Genomic DNA, 23,463 nt, shown 5'->3' with positions numbered 1-23,463 from the left:
GTTAAATAATCTTATCCTAAATTATACAACTAAAGTATCCCCCAAAACTAAAACACTTTATAAAGAAATCTAATTTTCAATTAAATTAAAAAGAATAAATGAAAAAATCTTAAACTAATACAACAGACACAAAGTCCAAGGAAATACTAGGTATAATTTTAAATTTCTTGTCAGAGTCCAACCTTGGAGAAGTTGCCTGCTCATTAGGTCTTTCAAGTACAAACTCTTAAAAATGCGTATGGCCTTTTCTTTGCAATTGTAGGATCAGCAGCATCAGTAGAGGGAGAAGATGTAGCAGTAAGTCATTCATTAAGCAAATCAAAGAAAGAAATGTTTACAAATTTCAAAATAAATTGACTTTAGATGTGAGAAAATGCAACGTGGTTTTTAATTTCCACAAAATGTAGGAATTACAAACCTTACTTAAGGCCTTATAATATGAAAGTTATCATTCTACCCACAAATCTAACAAGACTGGGACTTCCCAAAATGGTTTTCATTGTAATAAAAAGTGATGTCTTTGAAAGACAATGTGAGAACACATTGAGAGCAGAAGCTCAACTATGAAATGCTCTCTCTGGGATTTAGTTGAAACACCTACTTTATTTTATTTTTAAAGATTTATTTATTTATTTGAGAGAGAGCGCGTGAGAGAGAGATCACGAACGGGGGGAAGGGCAGACGGAGAAGGAGACTCCCTGCTGAGCAGGGAGCCCAACACAGGACTCGATCCCAGCACCCCAGGATCATGACCTGGGCTGAAGGCAGACGCTTAAGTGACTGAGCCACTCAGGTGCCCCTGAAACCCCTACTTTAGAAACATGGGCAGTCATCTCTACTGCCCAAGTCCCCAAGTAATACTGAAGGACAGGAAAGAGTTAGGGTTAGGTTTTGACTGTCCAGTGACTATCATAATACATTTTTTTTTTAATTTTTTAAATCTTTCCTGTGGTTGCCAGGCTGCACTTTATATCCCCAAGACTTACTTATCTTATAATTGCAAGTCTGTACTTTTTGATCACCTTCACCCATTTCATCCACCCCAGTCCCCCAACTTCTGGCAATCACTGTTCTGTTTCTAAGTTCTGTTCTGGGTTTTTTTTGTTTGTTCGTTTGTTTTTGTTGTTGTTGTTAAAAGTGGGGCATCTGGGTGGCTCCCATCTCAGTTAGGCGTCCGCTTCTTGATCTCAGCTTAGGTCAAGATCTCAGGGTCGTGAGATCAAGCCCCATGTTAGGCTCTGTGCTCAGCGGGGAGTCTGCTTAAGATTCTCCCCCCCCCGCCCCCCCGTGTGCACACACTCTCTAAAATAAATAAATCTTAAAAAAAAAAAAACATGTAAGTGATATCATACAGTATTTCTCTGTCTGACTCATTTCACTTAGCATAATACCCTCAAGATCCATCCGTGTTGTCACAGATGGCAGAATTTCTTTTTATGACTGAACAATATTCTATCATATATGCATACACATACATATTTATATGCATACATACATTATATACATATATATATTCAACAGATGAATTGAAAAGATGTGGTATGTGTGTATATATATATACACACACATACACACACACATATATACATATACACATACCACAACATCTTTATCAATTCATCTGTTGAAGGACACAGGTTGTTTCCAATTCTTGCTATTGTAAATAATGCTATAATGAACATGAGGGTACATAGGCCTTTTCAAGTTAGTGATTTCATTTCCTTTGGATAAACACCCAGAAGTGGAACTGCTGGATCATAAGGTAATTTTAATCTTTTGAGGACCCTCCATAATGGCTGCACAAATGTACATTTCCACAAAGATTTCTAATGAGTTGATAATATACTCCTGTTTTTGCTTCAAATAAAACCTAAAAGCTGACTATTGACATTCACAATACTTAACAGCTCATCTAAGGAAACAAAAAAAAATTTTCTTTACATGTTAAGTGATCATCTATATAAGAACAAGCTGTTAAAAATAAAGTCTATCTCGGGGCGCCTGGGTGGCTCAGTCGTTAAGCGTCTGCCTTCGGCTCAGGTCATGATCCCAGGGTCCTGGGATCGAGCCCCGCATCGGGCTCCCCGCTCGGCGGGAAGCCTGCTTCTCCCTCTCTCACTCCCCCTGCTTGTGTTCCCTCTCTAGCTGTCTCTCTCTCTCTGCCAAATAAATAAAATAAAATGAAATGAAATGAAAGAAAGAAAGAAAAGAAAGAAAGAAAAGAAAGAAAGAAAGAAAGAAAGAAAGAAAGAAAGAAAGAAAGAAAGAAAGAAAGAAAGAAAGAAAGAAAGAAAGAAAGAAAGAAAGTCAGTCTATCTCGGCGCGCCTGGGTGGCTCAGTCATTAAGCGTCTGCCTTCGGCTCAGGTCATGGTCCCAGGGTCCTGGGATCGAGCCCCACATCGGGCTCCCTGCTCGGCGGGAAGCCTGCTTCTCCCTCTCTCACTCCCCCTGCTTGTGTTCCCTCTCTAGCTGTCTCTCTCTCTCTGCCAAATAAATAAAATAAAATGAAAGAAAGAAAGAAAGAAAGAAAGAAAGAAAGAAAGAAAGAAAGAAAGAAAGGAAGAAAGAAAGAAAGGAAAGAGAGAGAGAGAGAGAGAAAGAAAGAAAGAAAGAAAGAAAGAAAGAAAGAAAGAAAGAAAGAAAGAAAGTCAGTCAGTCTATCTCGGCGCGCCTGGGTGGCTCAGTCATTAAGCGTCTGCCTTTGGCTCAGGTCATGATCCCAGGGTCCTGGGATCGAGCCCCACATCGGGCTCCCTGCTCGGCGGGAAGCCTGCTTCTCCCTCTCCCACTCCCCCGGCTTGTGTCCCCTGTCTCTCTGTCAAGATAAATAAATAAAAATTCTTAAAAAAAAAATAAGGTCTATCTCTATGGTTTAGGGACTTATTTTCTTTTAAAGATTTTATTTTTAAAAGTAATCTCCATACCCAACATGGGACTTGAACTCACAACCCTGAGATCAAGAGTTGCATCCTCTACCGACTGAGCCAGCCAGGTGCCCCAAACTTACAAGTGTCAGAGGAAAGTCTGTAAAAAATCATACTCAGAATACAACTCGCATATTACAGTCAGTTAATAATCCTCAACCTCTAGGAGAGTGTAAAGTCTTAAGGTACTGCCAAGTTATACCTAGAAAATTTATTTCATAGGTCATACAAGAAATGTGTTAGGACGAAAAAACGTAGACAAGACAGGGTGTTTATACTGTAATGGTACCAAATAAAATACACTCAAAACACCTGAGTAAATGTTACTACATTTTCTCTCTTCTCTGTCTACTTCCATCAATCTCATAAAAAATGACCACAATTTTGACATTTTCCTGTTTATTGAGAAGTTACCTGTTTAAAGATTCCAGCAGATGTATTTCTATAGTTCATATGAAAGGAAACACATCCTGCTAGGAACACATACAGGAAAACCCCTACTGGTAGCAAAATCCTGCCCAGCACATTTGCTGAGACTATTCCAGAGCATCAATTACTCCAGTGCTCACAGAGTGTTCCCTTGCCAGCAGCAACTGCAGGAAGACTCCAGAATGTCCCAACAGGGAAAGAACATGTTCCCTCTAAGTTGTTGCTTTAATGGCAGGCACTTTTCAATGTGGGAGAGATCGGATGCATTATTTGAAAGAAAATGACAGGTAAGATTGTGGATGAGGAAACAAATGTCCTAAAACCAGCTATTTAAATGGCAATACGAACAGTTAAGATTGCTTTTAGGAAGCTGAAAATGGAATATGTTAAGCCTATGAAGAATACACATTCACAAGAGAGCCGACACCCAAAGCAAATACGGGAGGTGCTATGATTAAATACAAAAATTCAACATTCATCATTTCTGGATATGAGATGGCTGAGCTGTTTTGAATTCTCTTAAATAAAATCTACCAGTGACACTCCAATTCATCTAACAAATCATTTTAACTGCAGCCAATTCCTTAATTAACAGATTCATATGTGACACATTCCAAGAAAAAATATGCCTAATTTACCTACTTTAATAGAAGTTGTTTTAAAAATGAAGAAAAAAGACCACATGCAACATTTCTTATAAAGCACAACAGAAAGTCAGATACACCAAAGACCTCATACACAGCAGCTATGGCTGAAAGAGATGTGGACTCCACTAATGACATGTAGGTGCTGGGAAAAAAATGGTTTTTTTTTTTCCTAGAAAAATAGCTGACCACTTAAGACAACTGACTGCAAGTATGGAACAGTCTTGATACTGATTCAATTTATTATGACATCGAGAATGGTAAGAACAAAGAGGGGAGGGAGTTCACCCTCATTCCTGCCTTCCAAGTAGTTTCATCCCATTACCATTATTCATCCAAGTAACAGGCAAGATACCAAGAAGGAGGCATCAATTATAAATGTACTTTGTTTCGATTCAATGACCCATTATCATTTTAGTTTTTAAATCTTTCCAGGAATGAAAAAAAAGAAAACACAAGTAAGATCCACCAAGAAGCATCCAGGCTCAGTCCTCACAGAAGCCTGGAGTGGAAAAGGTTCCAAAGCTCATCAATTCCAGGCCCTTCATTTTCGGCACAGAAACATTATGTGACTTGCCCAAAGATAAAAGACTTCTAAAGAGAGACAACGACCTTGAACCACAAAGTACAGGGCAGTTCAACTTTCCACCCCCTGAACTTTCATACTTTTTCAATGATAAACTCCCCATCATACATACAATTTGGCTTTCCCACGTCAGCCAATATGCCACTCAGAGCTCTTTTGTGGGGGTGCTGCCTCGACAGTTCACAGTTCCACTTGGCCTGTTTGTGCAATTTTTAAATATGAAATTGCATTTTGCTCACATTTTATAAAATATAGAAACTGGTTGTAAACACTCAAAACAGAGAGACAAACAGCATTAAACATGCCAAAGGAAGCAAATCTTTACTTCTGATCGAAAATCCTTAGGCTTAATGCCAGACGGCTATGCACTCTCTGGTCTAAGAGAACAGCACAAAAGGACATGAATAAAAAGCTAGAAATCCATATATCAAGGACAATTTCTAACAGGTTTATACTTTTTAAAGCTTTCTAAGAAAAGAACTCTTACTTTTTACCTTTTGCAATTTTGTAGTCATTTTACGAACCTGTTACAGAGAGAAGCTAGAGATTCCTGATGGTGACATAAACACTGATGATTTGGAGTAGAATGCGAAGCTATGAAAATGCTAAAAATGAAGTCTGATGAGAAATGAAATGAGCTATAAAACATAAATCAAATCACAAGGTACACTTCAAACATCTCACAATTTCATGTCAACTATAGCTCAATAAAGCCAAAATTTTAAAAATGAAATCAGCATATGAGCAGCAAAATAGCAACATATAAAGATCCTAAATGCAGGGCGCCTGGGTGGCTCAGTTGGTTAAGCGACTGCTTTCGGCTCGGGTCGTGATCCTGGAGTCCTGGGATCGAGTCCCACGTAGGGCTCCCTGCTCGGCAGGGAGTCTGCTTCTCCCTCTGACCCTATCCCCTCTCCTGTGCTCTCTCTCTCTCATTCTTTGTCTCAAATAAATAAATAAAATCTTTAAAAAAAAAAAAAAAAGATCCTAAATGCAAAAAATAAAAATCTTCAAATTAACTCTCACACTTGAATTAGAGACCCTTTATCAACTAAAAGATGCCCTAACAGGGCCTGTAACTTACTTATAATAAATAATAATGACATTACAGAAATTTTACAGGTGCTAAAACATGAGTCATAAGGTTTTAGGGGTCCTCTCTGGCTCTTCAATGACAGAAATATATTTTTGTTACTGCACTATCAAAATAAGAGATTTTTTTCCTATGATCATGTGCAAGGATGATGTGTTTACTATCCCTCATATTCTCCCAATTTGCTGCTTATCACCAGCATCTTCATAAACACAATCACCTCTCCCCAGCCCTGGAGCTTTGAAAAAGAATTGCGTAAGAAACCTCCCTCACAGAGCCGGAGAGGCAGGCACTACCTGCCCGGAGAACACTGTGGATCGGATTCAGAGGCTGCACCATCTCCCTCAAGGGTACCACAGGAGACTAGTCTCAGAAGCTGAAACTCTTCTCATCAAAGAGCCCAATTAACCCCAAGAGTTCTCAAAGCAACTACAGAACTTTTACAGACATGACTGACCCAGCAAGCTCACTTAAAAATTAATGATGTATGTGTTTTGAAATACTCTCTATACCTATGACCTACTTCTCTTATCAACAACTGGTAAAAAGCACACTGTATGACTGTTCAAACTTGCTAAGTCTGTTTCTCCCACTAAGTCAAACGGAGTTACTCCTGTAATAAAATTTTAATAATTCTTTGCCACTAAACTTGTACCAGGAAATGAAATTACTGGATTCCCGGATCTTTTGAGGGTTTTTAAAAGACATTTTTATGAAGACCTTCATAAGGGTAGTCATAGGCAAAGCTAGCAATGTCAAAAAACAAAGTAATCACCTTTCACTGAAGAATCTGTCTTCCCTTTTTAATACCCTGTACCCTGGGCAGTGACTAAACATATACTCCTAACAATGTTTCAAGGGAACAGTGAGATAGAGTGGGAAAACTCTGGCTTAGATGCAAGACACAAGTTTATCCTGACAGTTACTTAACCACTAAATCATTTTTGTCTTACGGCTGTTGGTTTCTTCATCTACAAAATGGGCAACTACCATGTTATTATTCTAGGGATCCTATTGTAATCTGAAGCCTACAAATCGATACGAAATGCTTATTTCATTGGGATCCAGTCCACAACCCTCTAATAAAAGACACACAATTCACTGAGAACTCAGTTACTAGCACTCACAGGGTTATACATACAACACATACACTCAACTGTGAATGCTGAGTAGATCTTTAATCCTTGTCATTCATCATTCATTTATTCAAATATTTATTGAGCTTTGATCATGTGCTTGGCATCATGCTAGACATGGCAGACACAATGCTGAGCAAGGAGACCCAGCCCTAGCTCTCATGCAGCTTACGATCTGCTGGAAGACACACATCATAATCAAATATTCACACTAACATTAAAGTGCTGCTGTGACAAATGCTGGGATGCAGAAGTGCACACAGAGGAGTCAAGAGCCAGGGCAAAGAACCACCTCTTAGTAGTAGCTTCAAAGAGCCTTCTCTCGGGATGCCTAGGTGGCTCAGTTGGTTAAGAATCTGCCTTCGGCTCAAGTCATGATCCCAAGGTCCTGGGATCGAGTCCCGCACCAGCCTCCTTGCTCAGCGGGGAGCCTGCTTCTCCCTCTGCCTGTTTCTCCCCCTGCTTGTTCTGACAGATAAATAAAACCTTAAAAAAAAAAAAAAAAAAAAAGCCTTCTCTCTACAAGTAGGGTGTTTGAACAGAGAAAAAAATAGGGAAAAAATTCAAATTACTTATTGTCCCTTTTCAGATTAATAACTGGAGTCATGGCTTTAAAATTAAGGTACTCTGCCCACAAACATACCCAGAGCTTGAAGGTAAACATATTGAGCATGCAATTTCAAAATGAAATTAACACTATTTAAATATAAATCTATGTCTCCAGAATTTTCAGACATTCTATAGAAATAGGAAAGTATAACTCTTAAAATCTTACCACCTTAGGGCAAATCATTTTGTCTGATCCTTTTTGGTAAAAATACAAACTATTTCCTTATCTGCACACCTCTCTTCAAAAGGAGTAGGGGACAAAAACCCCACAGAATATCAATATCTACAACAAAGTACAAGAAACAGGAAGGTGTAACTTCACTGAGGAAAATGCAGTTACTAGCAAATAAATACTTTCCCACCACCCACTACCTTCCAAAGACCTCAGTTCTTGAGGAAAAAACATTATACATCCCATTTCACCAATAAAATGAAAATACCTCCAGGGAAGTGAGACAAACAAATAAAGCCCTCTTTGAGGAGGAAACAGTTGGGCTAAGTATTTTGGGAGTGAATATTCTATTACAAGAAGCGTTGAGTAGCCTTAGCTGGCAAAACTATAACACAACCCCCAAATCTATTTTCCTTCCAAACTGTATGAAGATTTGAAAAGAAAATCACAGTCAATTCTTTATGTTAAATTAACTGGACTGCATAATAGAACTAGAAGAGAAATGCCATATGCCTCAAAAGAAAGTAGGAGGAATCCTCAAAAGAAAGTAAGAAGAATCCTCTTTAAAGCATTTTGGGTAGAAAACTAGCATAAAGATCAGGGGGCTTCCCATCCCTAATACTCTTTTAAAAGACTGCATTTATAAGAGACAAGCAAAAAAACCTACATTTATAGTTAGTAGTAATCTCTAAAACCTGCCAGAAATACACACACACACACACACACATGCAATCACAAAACTTTTTTTTTTAAAGGTAGGCTCAGTGCTCAATGTGCTGTTTGAACTCATGACTATGAGAACAAGAGTCAACTGCTCTGGACGCCTAGGTGGCTCAATCAGTTAAGCGTCTGACTCGATTCCTGCTCAGGTCATGATCTGAGAGTTGTGAGACTGAGCCACAGCAGGCTTCCTGCTGGGTGTGTTGCTGCCTAAGATTCTCTCTCCCCCCTTCCTCCCCACCTCCCTGTGTGGGCACGCCCTCTCTCACCCTCGCTCTATTAAAAAAAAAAAAAAAAGAGAGAGAGTCATATGCTCTACCAACTGAGCCATCCAGGCGCCCCTACAGAACAGTTCTTACGATATGATCACTTATCACAACTACAAAACAATTCTTTGTGATCACATATCACAATTACAAAACAAATTTTTTTGTGATCACGCATCACTAATACAATATAAACCAAAGCCTATGGTTTTTCAAATTTTAATAATGCACAAATGAGGGCACCTGGGTGCCTCAGTTACGTGTCTGCCTTTGGCCTGGGTCATGATCCCAGGGTCCTGGGATCGAGTCCTGCGTCGGGCTCCCTGCTCAGCGGGAAGCCTGCTTCTCCCTCTCCCTCTGCCGCTCCCCCTGCTTGTGTGCTCTCTCTCTGTTCAAATAAATAACAATCTTTTTCAAAAAAATGAACAAATGAACCCCCAAATGATTCAACAGTTGGAATAGTACACGATTTGCCCTATCTTAATTTACCCAGTTCTTGTCAATTTCTCAAGTCAAATGAAGGCAAACACATTAAAACCCTGGAGCCCAGGAGCCCCTGAAAAGGGCTGATAGCTGTTCTGTGATTCCCCTGGGGCTGGCCTGAAGGCCCCTCAGGATCCACTTAACAGGCAGTCAGTGCCTTAAAGGATAAGAAACTTGAGAGGAGAAAGACAGGAAAGGGAAGCTCAATTTTTTCCATGTCTCCCTTAACTTCAAATCCTCATCTTGATACAAATTATGGTTCTTCTCATATCTCATCAAAAACTCACAAGATGAAAGCATGCTTCCACTGGGATGTTACTTCAATTGCTTCATCAAAGCTGCTAACCAAATTACAAAACAAAGACCTAAAACCCCCAAGCTACCAATATTTTCAACTTATTCAAGAAGTCAGTTAAGTAAATTTGCAATGAAGTACCAATATGTAATGTCACCGTTTTTCATCAGAATTCATGCTCTAAATAACCAGAGCTCCAAAACGTGCTTTGCAAATAAAACATGTTTCAATAAACATGTACATAAACACACACACTTTGCTTACAGTATTTATAATGAAAATTATGGGGTTGGATTACCATTAAATAATTTAATAAGCAAATGTTTACAATTAGTAAACCTTCCACACCACAGAAAACATCCCCTTCATTACTTTCATCTTCTAGTAAAATGGGAAGACTGACCATCTCTATCACAAGTGTATCACGTAAAACTGAAATTCAATTATTCAACTAACATTTACTGGACACCTACTGTGTGCCAGGCAGCATGCTGGGAATGGAGGCACAGAAAATGTAGGCTATTCTCTGCCTTTAAGGAATGTGAAAGATAGTGGTATTAGTGTTTACTTTCACAAACTGAAAAATAATTCCATACAGATATTTATTTTTAAATTTCTATTCATTTAACCCAAAATATAATTCATATTAGCAGAGAAATCATTAGCACTAGTGACACCCACAAATTACATTTTCATTTACCTTTGTAACTCCATATCTAAACTATATTTATATTTTACATACATAGGATATATATTCTATTACCATGACTTCCCACAATCTGGCCATTTCCTCTATCCATCTTACACTCCTCCTCCTCTATTACACCTGTTCCAAATCAGCCTAGTGCTATTTTATACACCCTTAGGGCCTCAACCCCATGTCCCATAAATACTGACTCTCCAACACCTTGTCCTCTCAACTCCCACAGAGCTCAGTCCCCACATGGAATTCAGTATCGAGAATTATACACGTGAGGGGCACCTGGACGGCTCTGTTGGCAGAGACACGACTCTTGATCTCAGGGTTATAAGTTTGAGCCCCACATTAGGCGTAGATACTACTTAAAAAAAAAAAAGGAGTTATACACTTGAGGGCTACAGGAAGCTTGTAACATTTTTTAAACTATTACACATTTTAAAAGCAAATAAAATACTTAATACATAAAAATGTTTGAATGAGTTCTTGGAAACTGGACAATCCAAACCCTTCAAAGGGGCAACAACAAAAAAGAGAGGTCAATTATTTCTCACTGTTTGAAGGGGCTTTTTGGTAAGAGTTTATAAGGGACTAGAAATATAGAGACCAGTGCCTAGCTCTGGCCAGTACAAGCCGACCCAATTTACAGACATTACCCTGCCCTGATCCACTTCTCAAAGGTCAGAAAAACCAAGTCATTGCTAAAACTTAATACCCTTTCAAGAGTGGTTTCCAAAAGGAAAGAGAAAGAAAAAGGGATCATGAATATTTCAGGAAAAAAAAAAAAAAAACTTAGCAGATTAAGTGTTTTAGAGGTAACAGGAAGAACCTTTCAAAAGCAGGCAAAGCTTCTTCCTGATTCCAGGTATCAGAGCTAGCCTCTCTATATGGGCTCTCCCTGATCCCACATGCCTTAGTCCAACTTTCCCCTTGAAACCTTGTTGCACTGACTGAATGCCAAAATTTCAGAGAGATGATCTATTAATAGGAATATTCCTTTTTAAAAGTATTAATATTGGGGTGCCTGCGTGGTTCAGTTGGTTAAGTGTCTGACTCTTCATTTCAGCTCAGGTCATGATCTCAGGGTCGTGAGATCAAGCCCCGAGTCTGGCTCTGCGCTCAGTGTGGAACATGCTTAAGATTCTCTCTCTCCCCGCTCCACACTCTCTTTAAAAAAAAAAAAAAAATTAACAATAACAATAAAAATATTAATATTGTACCTCTGAAAGGGTAAAGGGATGTGAGGAAAATAATATAATTAAAGCCCATAGTCAACCTAACATTGATTAACAGTGGTAGCCTAGTAGTGACTGTGGCCATCCAGGAACACATTAGTAGAAATGAATTTGAACCATTTGCTTTACTGTTTTGAAGGAGATCAGCTTAACCAGGGGGAGTCGAGGCTTCAAATGAAGAAAGGAGGATGAAGCCTGTGGAGGGCTGCCGGGGCAGGAGGCCACCAGATGCCAGCATAGGCTGGTGGGGGTAGAACATGGTTCCTTTCCTCTGTTTCACAGGACTCCACTATCACCATTAAAAGGTGAAAAACCTGTGCTGCGAATTAAACAGATTTCTTCAGTCTCGGCTGGGAACTTACCCACCACCTATAATACTGAATCTAGACCATAAATGCCATCGGAGTTCCCCTTTGGAACACAACTCTGGGTTGAGGACTGAATGTACACAGTGCCTGCAAAACAGAAACCGTATCTGGGCTCTCAACCATTCAGTCTTAGAAAACCACATGCTTCACAACCATCCCTTGCAGGTGACACATATTATTTGTTTCACTTGACAATTTCAGCCCAGTTGCATGCCAGGTATCTCTATGCAGTGTAAGAACAAAATGACACTCTCAGAGTACTAAAAGAACCAAAAACTTCTAACTTATCTTTTCCTACAGCAGCACTGTGAAGCAGCAATGGCTCGGATAAGAGAGAAAGCCTAAGATTACTCTATTTCTAAAACAGACAACATGCATCGCATTAAATACCACCCGAAAGAGCTACGGCCGGCACTCGTTGGCTGAGACCCCTCTCTTGCTTGCCAAGAAAAACTAGGATGACAATGTCAAGCTAAAGACACTGCTAACCACAAAATTAATTCACCACCTAGCTTCTAAAGTGACGGGTCTCCCCATAAATCCTTCCGCTTAAGGGAGAGGACAGCCCAAGTTTACATGTGTTTCTCGGTCACACGCACACAGCATCTGAGTTTTTATATTTGTAAGTCAGACTCAATTCTTTAAGTTCCTAAGAATGAAAGGAATTAGAATCTTTAACTAGAAAAGAATGCTTGACCATTATGGAAAGGAATTTAAGTATCTTTCATATGAAGTAAGCAAACAATGGTGATTAAACATTTGTCCTAAGGAGGAGGTGCTTTGTGAATTCTGTCAAGAAGCCCTATAATATAAAGAGTGGAAAATACCCCCTCAAAGGCTGCACTCTCCCAACACTTCCTTTCCCACATGTGTTTATGGCCTTTCACAAAACTGAAAAACTACATCTCTGTTCATTCAGGATGAATACCTCAGCAGTTCCCAGAATATGGGGACACGCATCTGACTCCATAATGGGGCAAAGAAGGCTCTTGCACCAAACTGCCCTGTGCCCAGATTCCCAGTCTGTCTTGGTCCCCTGGAGCCAGAATGACCATACTGTGAAGCTGTGAACAACTTCTGCTAATCCTAAAGAGTTTTCACTACGCCTGTTACAATCTGTGTAGTTCCAGTACGCAGCATGCTGCTCCTGTCAAAATTAGCGTTTTCATATGCATATGGCCTGATGGTGCCGATTATTCTGGCAAGACACAATGCAAAGGCACCTTTGCAATATTAATTGGTCTTTGAAACTTTTGAGATAAACACCTACAACCACGTTTACTAATGGTCAGATTATAAGATTGAGGAAATAAAAAGGGATTTTTTATGTTAAAACTAAGAAATCAAATCTACCAAAGGCTTATCCAAGAGATTCAGTGTATTTTTAAGTTCCCCAAAAATGCACCTAAAAAAACCTGAAAATCTGGACCAACCTTCATAGTGTAAATAAAATACATGCACAATCTAAAGATGTTGAGAAAAGACACAAACATTGGTACAAATTACTGATAGCGGCGATAAACTGAAGAGGCAAACTCTGTGAGTAATCTGGTGAAAGACTGTGGTGGAAGGTTAAGAGGGAACTGGTGCATTCGGTCAAGGATTAAAAAAAGAAAGTACATCAGGTTCACACTGTTTAAAAAAAAAAAAATTCACAAGACACTATAAATCAACATAACCAACTCTAAAAATGAATTTCGCAAGACACATGGAAGGAGGTGGAAGGCAGTTGGGGGAAGAGGGATGGAACAGTTAAGTTCCTGATCTTGGGCAAGTCTCTCATGTTCCTATGACAGTAGTCTCTTCAACCGTTAAGAGGAGGAATAGACCAACAAGGTACTTTCCGCTCTGGCTTGATTCAGAATCACCAGGGAGCACAAGCCCAGGCAGATGTATTTATAAAGGTCTACAGCTGATCCTCATGGATAGTCAAGAATGAGGACCTCTGGGGGCGCCCGGGTGGCTCAGTCAGTTAAGCATTGGCCTTTGGTTCAGGTCACGATCCCGGGTTCCTGGGATCGAGCCACGCGAATCGGGCTCTCTGCTCAGCGGGAAGCCTGCTTCTCCCTCTCCCTCTGTCTGATGCTTCCCCTGCTTCTGCTCTCTCGCTCTCTGACAAATAAATAAATAAAATCTTAAAAAAAAAAAAAAGAATGAGGACCTCTGGAATTGAGAAATAATCTCCCGAACACCCTAAAATGATATATTCTTAAAAAAGTAGTAAGATACTGGTGCTATATATGATCCATTTTCATAATTTTTTAAAAAATTAATGTAGGCAATTTCATGACCAGAGGAGGAGGATATGTATTGTGAAATTATTGCCTTCAGTCATACAAAATATAAGCCTCCCTATACCCATCTGTATTCCACTTTCTCTCACTGACCTCTGCATTAATTTGACTTAATTTCTCTTTACTGTGGCAAAGAGGAGGAACCATTTTTGTTATTAATGTGAACTTTAAATAATAGGCCCAATTTAACATCCCATGTAGCTACTAAGGCTCTTTCCCACACGGAATGTTAGTTTATCACAACACTGCCATTCACATTATAACCAGATGAGGGTCTCAAGCACTGCAGTGCAATCTCTTTCCAAACCCTAAAAGGTATCAATCTTGTCCAGGAACTAAACATTTTTCCTTAAAATAGATTGAATACAACGGAGGCCTGAATAAGAGAAGCTTGTCTAAATAGACATTTCTTTTTTCTTTTTTTAAAGATTTATTTGAGAGAGAGAGTGAGAGAGCACAAGAGGGGGGAGCCGGAGAGGGAGAAGCAGACTCCCTGCTGAGCAGGCAGCCCGATGCGGGCCTAGATCCCGGGACTCCAGGATCATGACTTGAGCCGAAGGCAGTTGTTTAACCAACTGAGCCACCCAGGCGCCCTAAATAGACATTTCTAATTCAGATAGAAGGCAAAAACAAAACAAAACCCTGCCTCATCTTTAATGTTATCCTCCTAACCTAAAATTAGACATTTTTCCCCTCTTCAGTAATTCAACTTTGATTTGAAGTCTAAAATGCTGAGGTGGGAGTAAGAATCCATACATTAATAGCCTAATTTCAGAAATAAAATGTATTAAACTTAGTCCCTTTGATTTTCCCCAGTTCCATTCATTAACAGACATTAAGAGTGATGACAGAGGGAACACAAATTTATTCATGGTCTACTCGATAGCCCAGCAAGGCACCATTAGCACCCCTACACTATAGAAGAGAAGGCAGGCTCAGGGAGGTGGGATAACTGGCAGTCACAGCTATTAAGAAGTGGAGCCAAGAGTGAAACCCAGCTCAGTCTAGCTCTAAAGGCCTGCGCCTTTTATTGCCTCAGTTTCTCTAAATATAAGACTCTCTTAGAGCAAGAACCTGCATAAAGTAGGATGGCTCATTGAGCCTAAAGGGATGAAGAAATTTGAAATTTATTTTTCTTTTCTTTACTACCTTATCAGAATCCAACCACTTCAATGAACACACAAAAAAAGAAATGTTCCCAAATGGCCAACTGGTCTCTCCTAATTCTCAAGATACTAACCGGGGGAGCTTGGGTGGCTCAGTCAGTTGAGTGTCCAATTCTTGATTTCAGCTCAGGTCATGATCTTGGGGTCGTGAGATCAAGCCCCACATCAGGATCCATGCTCAGCATGGAGTCTGCTTGAAGTTCTCTCTCTCCCTCCCAGTCTGGCACTCTCTCTCTCTCTAAAATAAATAAATCTTAAAAAAAAAAAAAAAATGCTAACTGGAGTATTTTCAATGAAACTATTAAGAGTGAACATAGGAGCACAAAACATAACTAAAGACTACTAGAGTCAGACGCTCTGAGAGAAACAAGAGAGCATGAACCAAAGAATGAAAGGCAAGAAGGTGTGTGCCCTGAAAACCCAGTTTACACCCGTCATCAGGTGTACACAGGGGTGGTTCCAGGACTGACCGACTCAGTACCATCAGGACTGGCCTGCTGCCTTTGGTGTGGCTAAATCATACCAAACTAAAAATGTTCCCTGGCCATCTGTTCTACTTAGAAGGCTGTGCACCAGTCATCACTGTTCATTAGGGGGAAAGAACCTGGAAGAGAAGGTTCTGCCCTTAGGAAAATGTTTCAAACGCTCAGTTTTACATCTGAGCAATTTTTTGGCATGAGCTGGACTTGGGTACCAGAAAAACAGATGGGGAATCACCCCTGTATTTCATGTTACTTTAACACAGGCAACAAAGAGGTAAATAATCATCAGAGAAACCCACTGACCTCAAGATCTTTCCAATTAACTTCAATAATCCTTCATTCAGCAAATAACCCAAAAGACACTTGAGACCAAGCTGTGAGCAAGGGAATCTTGGTCTGCCTTCCATAAGAACTTCTCTCTCACATTCTGCCTTCTATTTGGAAGGCGCCTTTCAGACAGTAAGCTCAAGTTCAGGTCCATTTCCCCGTAGCAGACAATAGTGATGAATGTCTGATGTGTGATGACAAGGACAATGTCTGCCTGCAGGGATGAGGAAGGTTTCATGAAGGATCCCAAAGGACAAGTGGGATTCAGCAGATGGGGGGGGGGGCGGGTATTAGTAAATTCATCACAAGATCTGAAGGCTGGAAGTTTCAGGAAGTGGCAACAGAGATGAAAACATAGCAAGGAGAGTAGTGAGAGATGAGGCTGGCTGAAATCAGAGACACCTTGATCCACAACCACATGAAGAAGCCTGAAGTTTAACCACAGACAAGAGGTGAAAAGCCACCAGAGGATTTAAACAGGGGAATGACATGTTCCTGATGAATCCTTTGTGATCTAGAACTATTTTAAATCTTTTCCTAACCCTTTCACAGTTGGCTTTTAATTTATAGAACCAAAATATTGATGAGGATGTGATTTAAGGTCTAAGTAACTTTTTTTTTTTTAAAGATATTTATTTGAGAGAGAGAGAGCAAGAGAGCACAAGCAGAGAGAGGGATAGGGGCGGGGAGAAGCAGGCTCCCTGCTAAGCAGGGAGCCTGATGAGGGGCTCAATCCTAGGACCCTGAGACCATGACCTGAGCCAAAGGCAGACGCTTAACCAACTGAGCCACCCAGGTGCCCAAGGTCTAAATAACTTCTAACTCCATTATCAACTGACTCCATTATTCATAAATTGGACTTCACCAAAATTAAAAACTTTTGTGCTTCAAAGGACATCATCAAGAAAGTGAAAAGGCAACTCACAGAATTGGAGAAAAATTTCACAAATCATACACCTAATAAGATACTATATAATCTAGGGCACCTGGGTGGCTCAGTTGGTTAAGCGACTGCCTTCGGCTCAGGTCATGATCCTGGAGTCCCGGGATCGAGTCCCGCATCAGGCTCCCTGCTCGGCAGGGAGTCTGCTTCTCCCTCTGACCCTCCTCCCTCTCATGCTCTCTATCTCTCATTCTCTCTCTCGCAAATAAATAAAAAAAATCTTAAAAAAAAAAAAAGATACTATATAATCTAAAATGTATAAATAACTCATAACAATAAATGGATAATCCAATTTAAAAATAAGAAAAGCATCTGAATAGATTTCTCCAGAGAAAATATACAACTGTCTGCTAATTACTTCAGAAGATGCTGGACATCATTTGCCATCAGGGAAATGCAAATCAAAACCACAATGAGATACTGATTCACACCCACTAGGATGGCTAGAGTCACAAAGTAAGAGAATAACACTGTTGACAAGGATGTGGAGAAATTGAAACCTTTATACAATGCCGGTGGAACTGTAAAATGATGCAGCTGTTTTGGAAAACAGTCTGACAGTTCCTCTAACAGTTAAAAACAGAGTGACCAATATGACCCAGCAAGTCCCAAGAGAAATGAAAACAAGTTCACATAGAAACTTTTACAGGAATGTTCATAGCAGCATTATGTATAACAGCCAAAAGGGGAAAACACCCAAATGTCCATCAACTGATGAATGGATAAACAAAACACAGTATATCCATACAATGGAGTATTATTCGACCATTAAAGAAGAATATAGTGCTGATACGCTCTACAACATAAATAAACCTTGAAAACCCTTATACTTAATAACAGACACAAAAGACCACATATTGAATGATCCCATTTATACGAAAAGTCCAAAACAGGCAAATCCACAGAGACAGAAAATAGATTAGTGGCTGCCTAGGGCAGGGGAGGGAGGAGAATAAGGGGGTTGGAGGACCACTAATGGGTATGGGGTTTCTTTTTGGACTGATGAACATGCTCTAAAACTGCGGTGATGACTGCACAATTCTGTGAATATAATAAAAACCGCTGAATTGTACACTTTACATGGATGAATTGTATAGTATGTGAATTATATCTCAAAAAGCAGTTATAAAACAAACAAAAATTCCATTATGCATTACTGAAATACAAATAAGCTCTCAAAAAGGATTATAGGGCCTTATTCACTCATTCTAAAGAATCCAAACTAGGGCAAAGAAAACCCAGAGAGATTCTATTACTTGATTCTAGGTACTAGGTCATACTGAAATATTCATGAAGATTTCCATGTTTTAATACAGGAAAGACATCTTAAGTTGAAAAAGACAGAGAAGTGTCAAAAAAGAGTTTTTATAACTCAGAAATAGGATAACACAGGGAAGTCACCAAATGGAAAACAAACATGGATTTGCACCCTGCATATGAAAGAGGCACCCAAATTTATTACTGTTCCACCTCTGAAAAAGTCAAAGGTAAAACAGCCCAGTTAATAATATCTGTTTCTAGGGGCACCTGGGTGGCTCAGTCAGTTGAGCGCCTGCCTTCGGCTCAGGTCATGATCCCGGGGTCCAGGGATCGAACCCTGAGTCCAGCTTCCTGCTCGGTGGGGAGCCTGCTTCTCCCTCGGCCTGCTGTTCCCCTTCTTGGGCTCTCTCTCTGACAAATAAGTAAATACAATCTTAAAAAAAAAAATCTGTTTCTAAAGCACCAATTTGTGACAAATCAAAGAATTAAGAAATAATCTGCCATTCCCAGTTACATAACTGAGAACTGATAATCTATCCTTTTGAACATTCCATTTCACAGACATTGGAGTGACTCTCTTCCTCATGGCTGGAGTGGATCCCAAAAGTGACAGGTGCATTAAACATAAAATGTAAATCAAAAAATCCAACAGTGTTTAAAAAGTACCATGTGCCACCCTGAATCTAATCCTGAACTACATAAAGTAATAGCCATAAATGCTGATTAGCACAATCTGCAGGCAAAGTAACAAATGAACATGAAAAATTCAATACTGCGTGCAGTGTGATAGTTCACTGCTATGTGTCCATTAAAATTCATCAGGCTTCAATGTACCTTCCACAAATAATCAAAAACAAATATGGACAAGGCACATTCTGCATTTGTCAAAAAGGTGTGTACCCTACTTTTATACCAATCTTTGTTCAATCCTGAGTACACATGACTATCCCTACCACAAAACATTGCACATCATGGACGCCTAACATTCAACATAATTCCCTTTTTTTTTTTTAATCCCCCCCCCCAAGTAGTTATGCAACCTCTCAGACCCAAGGGTTACTACTAAACTTCACATCCTAACAGTGTCTCTGAAATGTACTCAAATGTACTCCACTCAAAAAAATAAAAATAAAAAAATAAAAATTACCTTCAAGTTAGTTTTATATACAAAATCAAGTCCAAAACAGATTTTTTTCCCATTTCTTCAGTTTCACCAGGAATGCAGAAAGTGAAGTTATATAAACATATCTATTTGCCTTCACAAATGAACAGACGGTACAAAGCAACTGCTTATACTTAATCATGTTTTTGTCTATTCTACCAGGCCCTGGTGTCAGGAGAGAGTTCTGCCAGATAAGGACAATGAAATGCATTATTATATAGAGTGACTAAGAGCCCTACCAGTACTGTTTTAGAATGCAATCCCAGGCAGGACGGCTGCGGTAAAAGGGCCTAATATTTTGTGATAACTATGACCAAAAGTAAAGGCATTGGCCACCCAGTACCAATTTAAAAACACGCACTACATTCAATTCTATTTAAATGTCTTACAGGAAAGAAGGGCCTTTGTATCTTCCTATCCTGGGGGAGATGAACAACTTGCAATTTGCTTCCCACACTGAATCCCACGTTTCCAACATGTAGAGCAAGTACTTCAGACACCACAAAACAAGGGCAGCCAACATTAAGGCCAAATATAGGATGTGATTCTAAACCACGATGCAGTAAAGCCTACGTTTCCTTTTCCAGCGATCAAAACCCTTTGAATACTCCCAAAAAAGGACGGCAGGGCCAGCGCCTCCCTCCAAGAGGAAGCCCCTTTCTTCTCGGCTCTCCCTTGCAGCCTGCCACTTCCCCCAACACATTCAAATCATTTGAGAGACCGAGGGTTGGTGTGTGCGCGCCTGTGTGGACAGGCGGCAGAGCTGGGTTCCTGCATTTCACCCTCTACAGCCGACCTCACCCCCAGTCATTTAGGCGCAGCGGAGCCCCACCTGCACCTCGCTCCTTTTGACTGCGTCCCTCGCCAGCTGCTCCGCTATCAGGGGAGCACACCTCGGAATCACCGGGTTCACTCCGATGCTCCAGGCCCCGGACCCTGCAGCGCTCCGGCTCCGTTCTTCCTCTCCCAACCCCCTTCCAGTCCCGGCCCTCCCAGCCCGCCGCTCCCACCGCCCGGCTCATCCCTCTTCCCAAGCCGCCCCCGCCCACATTACTCCAGTTCTAGCCGCGCCCCGCCCTTCCCGACCCCCGAGCTAGATCTTCAGGGCCCGGAGCTGGCCTCGCACCCACCGCCAGCCACCCTCAGGCTGGACCGCCGCCCTCGCCCCTCCCACGCAGGGCCCCAGCTCGCCCTGGCCCCACGTGAGCCCGGCCCCTGCCCACCCCCCACCCCCGACCCACTGGCTCCCTGGGGCGGCCCAAACCCCGCCCCCAGGCCCAGCGCCCGGGGGCTCGGCGCCCTAGCCCCGAACAGCCCCTCCCCACCCCAGACCCCACCCAGCCAGGCGGGTCCCCAACCCCTAAAACCCTTCCTCGGGCAGCTCCGCCCCACCCGACCCGCGGTTCCTCACCCCGCCGAGAGGCGTCTGAACCCCCGAAAGCCTCCCCTGGGCAGCCTCCTCCCCACAGGGACCACGGTTCACCCTCCCCAGGCCAAGCGGTTCCGTCCCGAACCTCCGACAGCAGCCCCTGCTCCAACCCGCGGCACACCGGCCGGGGGAGGGGGACCCCGGACCAAGGGTCCGCGCCGCGCGCGCCCACCACAGCCCACTCCCCTTCACCGGGCCCTGCTCCACACCCCGCCGGCTCCTGTCAGCCGGCGCCGGCACATGCCGAGAGGATCGGTCGGCCCGCCGGCTCGCTCACGAGCGGTCCCGCCAGGCGCGCGCTGCTCACCAGGGCCGAGGTGCTTGAGGCGCCGCCGCCGCCGCCGAAGTCCCCGCTGCAAAGCCCGGCGAAGCCTCTAACCGCTGCCGCCTCCCGCCTGGCACTGAGCGCCGCGCGGGGGAGGGGCGCGGGCAGCCGCCGCCGCCGCCGCCGCCGCACGCAGGCCCCGCCCCCGCGCCGCACCGCGCCCAACCAAAGGGCCCCTCGGGCTGCGGCCCGCCACGCCCACTTCCTGGAGGGGAAGCCCGCTTCCCACCCCTGGTTCCGTGCCCCGCTCTCGTTAGCGCCCCCTCTGGTCGCGCCGAGGGATGCCGGTTGGCTACGGAGGAAGGCGGTACCCAAGCACACGCACCGCCCACTAGTCAACTAGCCGGAGAGCCACGCCCACGGGCGCTCCGGAGCCACGCCCGCTGCTCCTCAGAACCGGGAGCGGCATTCTTAGAGCTCCGCCCACTGACCCGCTTGGCTCTGCAGGGCCACATCGCCCCGCTCCTCAAAGATTCTTCCAGAGCCCCTCAAAACCGGCACATCAGCTCCTCTGAGCCCGCCCACTGCCCCATCCAAACCCTTAGCCGGCCTCCTGGCCCCCTAAGCCCGCCTCCCCTCCCATTGCTTCCGAACTGGCCCAACGGCGCCACGAAACCCCGCCCCGCTGCTAGAAGCCCCACCCGCGGACCCCAACCCGATTCTCGGCATCACAAGCCCCGCCCACTGCCTATCTAAATCCTTAAATCTCCCGAATTCTCGAACTCCCGCCTTTGCCATCCGAAGTTCCGCCCCTGCTCCCCATCACACCCTCCCACCACCACCTCCGGGGACAGCTAGCGCTCCAGCCCTCCCTCCACTTTCCATTGTCGCATTCCTAGCACCGGGTGGCTGCCCCTGGGTGGGACACGCACTCCACAGGGAGGTCCCGTCTTGACCCCGTTTCGCAGGTGAGGAAGAGGGTTCTTCCCCTCCTTGTGCTGGCCAAAGTCCCTCACCCGTTTGCTCCAAAGCCGGGCAGCCCAGGCCAAAGAGCAGCGGAGTCCCAGCTTTGCTGCTGTCAGACTGTGTGTCCTGGGTCAGTTCCCTTCACCTCTTCGGGCCCGACGTTCCTGATCTTTAGCGTGAAGTTGTCCTGTTACCAGCCCGAGCCCCTTTCGAAAATACCAAGTTCTGAAATACCAAGATTTGAGGAAACTGGACCTGAGGATTTGAATGAACAAAGCAGGCCCGCCTAGGGCTGGTTACTTCCCAAAGCAAGGCATCTTTGCTGTTCACGGGGTGGGGTGGGGGGGTGATTTTTCATTTTAAGCCTTAGCCTCAGAAATCTGTGTTATGTAAATTATGGCCCACCTGAACCAAAAGAGCTCTAACAGCAACTTACCTATCATCTCTAGGCCTCAGTTTCTTTATCAGTAAAATAGGGACTGTAACAGCCACTCCTGGAAGGATTCCGTGAGCTTAGTAATGCACTTGGCAGGGTGACTAACTTGTGATGAGCCCTCAACCTGTGGTACCTGATCCTGCTACTGCTGGGCCTCAACAAAGTGGAGAGGTGAGTTTCGTTTTGCCTTCAAGCAGCCACTAACAGGAGCACCCCTTCCACAGAAAGACTTGGCTATTAACGTCGTTTAAATGAGAGATGAAGTTGGTGAAGCACCTGATGCAGTGGCAGGCATTTGGCCATGCACAAAAACCATTGGCTGTTATCATGATTCCTATTTTTAGTGAAGCAAGGGCATTGTTAGCAGCAGAGTTCTGAGTGGTTTGGGGGAAATGAAGTTTGATGCAAGTGCTTTGCAAAGGAACCGGGAACCAAACCGGCTTACTCTTTGGGAACAGATTATTGTTAACATTTAACATCGCTTATGTATGTCAGGCACTGAGTGCTTTGAACACAAAATCTCCTGAAATTCCTCCAACAATCCTGTGGCTACAAAAACAATTCTTTTTTCTTACGAGAGAGAGCAGGAGCTGAGGGGAGGGGCAGAGGGAGAAGCAGACTCCCCACTGAGCAGGTGGACAGATGACTCGGGGCTCGATCCCAGGACCCCAAAATCATGACCTGAGCCAAAGGCAGATTCTTAACTGACCAAGCCACCCAGGCGCCCCTACAAAAATGATTCTTAATCCCCATCTATAAAGGTGAAGAAAATAAGAAGTTAATTTAATTGCTCAAGGTCACACAACTTGAGCCAGGCAGAGCTAAAGGTAGAACCCACATCCCTCTAATGGCAGAATCTGCACCTTCTGCCAATTAGTCATTCCATTAAACGGCCTCTATGGATCCTGGTGGCCTTGGCCTTACCTTCAAGCTCCTCTTCAAGCTCCCACCGTGTGACCTTGGGCAAGTCATTTTCTCCTCTCTGGGCTTACTCTCTTTATCTATACAGTGGGGTTCATCCAAATGCTTACTTCGGGGTAGATTTTAAAGATTCAAGGGTCTAAGATTCAATGAA

The 23,463-nt window shown here is 42.9% G+C and overlaps 1 protein-coding gene across 2 annotated transcripts in view; it reads right to left on the bottom strand.

The window, feature by feature from the left end:
- The window catches only part of CORO1C (coronin 1C), a 77,737-nt gene extending 56,557 nt beyond the window's left edge, over window positions 1–21,180 (bottom strand). The window contains exon 1 of one of the 2 annotated variants that reach the window (XM_045887456.3): window positions 21,029–21,180. The gene's annotated coding sequence lies outside the window, so the exon portion shown is untranslated. Of the gene's footprint in view, window positions 1–20,124; window positions 20,269–21,028 lie in introns of those variants that run through there. The other variant, XM_054510477.2, reaches the window with a different exon arrangement.
- Between the last annotated feature and the right edge of the window lie 2,283 nt (window positions 21,181–23,463).

Source organism: Mirounga angustirostris, unplaced genomic scaffold (assembly GCF_029215605.1).
Source record: "Mirounga angustirostris isolate CCGP_5_RB_7025 unplaced genomic scaffold, mMirAng1.0.hap1 SCAF_14, whole genome shotgun sequence".
Taxonomy (NCBI): Eukaryota; Metazoa; Chordata; class Mammalia; order Carnivora; family Phocidae; genus Mirounga; species Mirounga angustirostris.
Note: the sequence above shows the minus strand (reverse complement) of the source record. Positions and strands in the feature narration are given on the sequence as shown.